General features: G+C 39.3%; 1 long non-coding RNA gene across 2 annotated transcripts; it reads left to right on the top strand.

Annotated features, from left to right (window-relative positions):
* The first annotated feature begins 2,178 nt into the window (after nt 1-2,178).
* On the top strand, nt 2,179-5,152 carry LOC139798730 (uncharacterized). Of its 2 annotated transcripts, none has more exons than XR_011726938.1 (3): nt 2,179-2,339; nt 4,539-4,604; nt 4,938-5,152. It is a non-coding gene; the product is annotated as an uncharacterized lncRNA (long non-coding RNA). The 2 variants fall into 2 exon arrangements; XR_011726937.1 differs by lacking the exon at nt 2,179-2,339 and adding an exon at nt 4,108-4,208 and having other exon boundaries at nt 4,938-5,151.
* The last annotated feature ends 370 nt before the right edge of the window (nt 5,153-5,522 follow it).

Here is a 5,522-nt window from a genome sequence, read left to right as displayed (position 1 = left end):
AAAAAAAAAAAAAGCAAGCTAAGGGGTTTTAATTGGCGGCGCGGACCGAGTGGACGGAGCCCCCCCGGGCGTCAAGGCTCGGTAACGGCGGCTGAGGCCATGAGGTAAAAATGGCGCGGCCGCCATTTTAGCGAACTGAGAGGGGCGGAACCGAAGCGCGGATTGAAAGGGCGGGGAAAGGATCGGGGGGGGGGGGGCGGTTCTTGGGGTGCTGCAAGGCTTCAGCTTTAATTGTCTGTTATCCTCTGTGACAGGAAACTAACAACTTTGTTTGCAGAAGATTGCGTTGCTTTTTAAAAATTCTAAAAATTTCATTTAACTTAAAATGGAATTTTCAATGTGTAACTTATAACATATTTTAACGTAAATATTTAAAAATATGCATTTATGAGGTTTAGTTTTTAGATATTTGGAGTATGTTAATATATAAAAATAATATTTTAATATGTCATAATATTCTACTTCATAGTAACATTACTATTAAACATTTATAATTATTATAAGAAATATTAATACTAATATATTTTTAAATTAAATACATGAATCTATAAATACTATGTTATTAATAGTAAATATGTGTAATTTTTACATACTAAATAAATATATGAATATATAATAAAATAAATATAAATACTTGTTATACACTATATATAAAAATGCATAATACAAAATATATAAAATATAAATCAATAAAAATGTATATAAGTATGCAATATATAAATAATAATAATTAATGTTATTTTCATAATTTTATTTCCAATATATATAATGTAAAAAAAATATCAATATTGATAATGTTGATTAACATTTACATAAGTTATATTATAATTATGTATTTAATAATTTATATATTATATCATGTAAGGTAAATAAGTCTATTGCATGTTACATATTATAATATATTTTATATGTGTTATAAATATATATTATATTATATGATGTATATATATTTTTGTAATATATATACTATATAATATGTACCATATATAAATTTGTGATAATATTTATTAATGTTTATTATGTTTAATATGTTTAAATAAACATTTACTATTTTTTATTTCTTAGATTTTTCTTTTTTAATTACTTTATATTTCTAGATTTTTTACTTTTTAAATGTTATTTTTATTTCTAATACTAAGATGTTACTCAAATACAATAAATTTTACTTATACTTTTAACTAATTAAACGTTTAGCTTAATTTTTTTAAAGTTTGTCATAAATTTCTACTTTTGGTTTTATTTTTTATCCCAAGTTTTTTTCATGTCATTTTTATTTTAAAATGATTTAATTGTATCTTAAAAAGGAAGCTTGTTAAATATAAAAGTATTTTTTTCCATTTAGATGATTTTAATTTAATAATCAATAATTTTTTTAAATTATCAGTGCTTATTCAAAATAAATTTAACACGTACATTTTAATCTTTAGATTTTAACAATTTAGCCTAACTTTAATGGTTTATTGTAATTTCTCATTTTTGAAATGTTCATTTCTACTTAAATTAATTTTTTCTAATCTATAAATTTTTAAATTTTATTTTGTTCTAAATTTAAAACATAGCGAATTTGTATAAATTTAGTTTTTAATATTTTCAAGTTACCTTATTTTAAATTAAAATTTATTTTGTATATCAATATATTTTTAATTAATACGTATTTTTACTGTTGCGATTAATTCAAAATTCATTTTAAATTAATAAGTTTCCTTAAATTTCAGATAAATTTAATAATATTTGACTTAAAAGTTAAAATTTCCAATTAAAAAAAATATTTAAAAAATATTTATTAACATATATTAATTTTTAACTTTTCCTTCTTTTATTTTAAAAATTTTAACTCCCGAATTTTATTTTCTATTAAAGGTTTTTATCATGTAATTTTTATTTTCTAAGGTTTAAACGGTATCTTTACATAAAATTTTTTATTTTAAAATTGTATTCATTTTATTTTCCTTTAGGTATTTAAATTTAAAAATAAGACTAAATGTGATTCTGATTTTTAACACTTATGTAATTAATCATTAATAAAATTATATATGATGAATACTCTATATTAATGTATATGTTTAAATAATAACATGTCATTACAATAAAATAATTAATTGAAGTAAATATTAATTTAAACATTAATTTTAATTAACATTATTAATTTTATATTTTTTTAAATTTTGTTAAATTTATTTTAAAAATTTCAATTTTTTATTTTAGGTTTTTAGGAACAGCTCTTTCCTAGTTTTATGTTCATGCTCAGACTCACACTCTTCTTTTCTCCCCTAGGTTCAGGATACCAGTAGCTCTGCATCCAAGCTCCCAGGTTGCTGTTCAGTTCTAGGGAGATTCTGGTGAGTGGGATGGTGAGGCCACGTCTGGAATATTGTCTCCAGTTCTGGGCACCTCAGTTCCAGTAGGAGCAGGAACTTCATTAGAAAACCTGGTGTCTCCTGGTGGTGCTCATAAAGCATGTGGGGATGAAATAAAAATAAATAGAAAAAAAAAAAAAGGTGTTTCTCGAAGTTAAATTTTAACCTCTTCTTCTGTGGGAATGTGCATTTCTTCGCTCTTCAGCCATGTTGTGTTTCTTAATTCAAGGTACTGTAATTTTCAGTTTAGCACATATATTTTCCTTAAAAAAATAACGACAATGTAAACAATGCCTTGGCTTCTGTAAAACTAGTTCTGTGTTAGCTTCTATCAGGTGTCAGTATAACTACTAAAATATTATTAGCAGGCATTTTATATTAACCCGTGCAACAATTAATATTTTATTGCAGCCTCAATCAAGCACATGTATAATAGGCAGTTGTTAATGTATTGAAAATGATTCAAATAACTACAATAAGTCGAAAAACTACACTGTGATGTATCACCCACCTTTTAAAAGGGGAGTTCTAAAAAAAGACTTCAAATAGTCTTATGCCAAAAAAACACAAGTTTCTCTTGCAGATCACGCGGATCAGTCCTACCTAAAGCGCGCGCTCTCTCTCCTCCAGACATCCTCTGCGGATCCATCCACTGGTGCCAGGGAAGAGACAGATGATGCCATAAAACATTAGATAAAGCCCCCGGGCTGTGCACTCTGCCATTTTCAAGCCCAGCTCTGCATTAGCTCACACCTGGGGTCCGCCCACCGCACACGCAAATCTGTCTTGGCAGGAGTTGTTGTTGTTGTTGTTGTTGTAGTTGTAGTTGTAGTTGTTGTGTTGTGGTGGTGTGTGTCTTTGGCGAGGACAGGGCGAGTTTGTCAGCAGGCAGCGTAGGAGAGTCTCCTGTGGAGACAGAGGAAGTGTTGGTGGCAGAGGCCGTTGTTGCAGGAGCCTTGAGGTAGATGTTTGCTGCAGCCCTTGTGCAGGAGGAGCAGGTGGCTCCGTGAAGGCTTTGTGTGTGAGCTTGCGTTAGGGGAGAACAGGGAAGCGTTGTGGTGTTGGAGGCTGAGCACACGGATGGTTTCTTGGCAGGCAGCTGTCGGTGCAGGGCAGAGGCTGCAGCTCGATTTGCCTGGGTGGTGTGGTGCAAAGGGTGTGAAGAGCGGATAAGGGGCGGGCTTTTAGAGGGCACTCTTTGCTAGGGATCAATCACAGACACGTTCCCTGGCCCTTACGGGGTGTCCAGCAGCAGGGGCTGGTAAGTGGGGAGGAGCAGGGGCTCCTGCCTGGGCTTTTGGGCTTCTCGGGGGCCGAAAGGTTTGGGGGAGGGCGGCGGGGTGGGGTGTGGGAGCAGGGGGTTGCAGAGATGGCTCAGAGGGGTGTCCTTGTGTCCCGGGCCCCCCAGAAGGAAGCAGCCGAGGGCAGAGACAATAGGGTCCAGCCTGGGCAAGAGCCTGGTGTAAGGTTTGGGCTCTGAGGCGGGGAGGGGGGAGGGAGAGGAGGAAGGGGAAAGGGGGCTTGTTGTTGGTGTGGGGTGTTGTGGCAAGTGCCAGGGCCCAGGGGGAGAGCAAAGGGACAGTGCCCGTCAGCTCAGCTGCTGGGAATGGGCAGAGTTGGGGTACAGAGGGGAGTGCAGGGAAGAAGAAGGCAAGGTGGGGCCATTGGGAGGTTTCAGCCTTGGGACTCTGCCACGGGCTGGCACTAGAGGGCTGGTGTAAAGCTCAGCTCTGTGCGTGTGTCTCTCTGGACAGCTGACGAAGGAAAAAGCCTGGGAGCAGAAGACAGCGGGGAGGAGAAGATGAGGACGTCGGGGGAGCTGCCAGCGGAGGCTGAAGAAGGAGAAGAATGGTGAGGGACCCCTGGCTCAAGAGTGACAAGGAAAGAAGAGAGGGTGGCCACGCAGCTGGGAGGGAAGAGGGAGGCAGTAAGAGCTTGAAGAAGTCAAAAGGGAAAAAGAAGAAGAAGAGGATGGCGGTGGACCCTCCCTCCAGTTCAAGAGGGCTGAAGAAAGATGCAGGTGGTTTTGCAGCTGGCCTGGTTTTCCCCTGGAAATTTTGCCCAGGGACCCAGACCCAGCCGAGGCTTCATCAGCGCCTGGTAGTGAGCTGGGGGCAGGGCTCCTTTCCACTCTGTGCTCAGTGGTCTCATGCTCCTCTTCTTCTTTTGTTTCTCCCCTAGGCTCAGGACACCAGGTGTCCTGCACCCGTGCTCCCAGGCTCCTGTTGACCGCTGGGGGAGGTTCTGGTGAGTTGCAAAAGCCTCTGAGCTGAGGAGGGAGAAGCCTTTGCTTTTGGAAGAGGTTGGCAAATGGTGGGCCATCTCCTTGCCCTGGCGTCTGCCTGAAAGAAAACACGATAAAGCTCTGGGTGCCCCTTTGACAAATACTTGCTGTATTTTCCCCCTCTGTGCCCAGGCTCGGGCAGGGGTGAGAAAGAAGTGTCAATCATGTGGGGCTTCCTGGGGGGGGGGGGGGGGGGGGGGGGCCTGCAGGCTTGGGGTCTCGCTGCTTGGGACAGGGGTGTTGAGCTGGTTAATCCTACCTAAAGCGCTCGCTCTCTCGCTCTCTCTCTCCTCCAGACATCCTCTGCGGATCCATCCACTGGTGCCAGGGAAGAGACAGATGATGCCATAAAACATTAGATAAAGCCCCCGGGCTGTGCACTCTGCCATTTTCAAGCCCAGCTCTGCATTAGCTCACACCTGGGGTCCGCCCACCGCACACGCAAATCTGTCTTGGCAGGAGTTGTAGTTGTAGTTGTAGTTGTAGTTGTAGTTGTAGATGTAGATGTAGATGTAGTTGTAGTTGTAGTTGTAGTTGTAGTTGTAGTTGTAGTTGTAGTTGTAGTTGTAGTTGTAGTTGTAGTTGTGGTGGTGGTGGTGGTGGTGGTGGTGGTGGTGGTGGTGGTGGTGTTTGTGAGCAGGCAGCGTAGGAGAGTCTCCTGTGGAGACAGAGGAAGTGTTGATGGCAGAGGCCGTTGTTGCAGGAGCCTTGAGGTAGATGTTTGCTGCAGCCCTTGTGCAGGAGGAGCAGGTGGCTCCGTGAAGGCTTTGTGTGTGAGCTTGCGTTAGGGGAGAACAGGGAAGCGTTGTGGTGTTGGAGGCTGAAAACACTGATAGTTTGTTCTGATGGTTTGCTTGGATGTTTTTTTCCCATGGTTTGTT

The sequence above is a fragment of the Heliangelus exortis genome, chromosome 8 (assembly GCF_036169615.1).
Source record: "Heliangelus exortis chromosome 8, bHelExo1.hap1, whole genome shotgun sequence".
Lineage (NCBI taxonomy): Eukaryota > Metazoa > Chordata > Aves > Apodiformes > Trochilidae > Heliangelus > Heliangelus exortis.
This window is presented reverse-complemented; position numbering and strand designations above follow the sequence as displayed.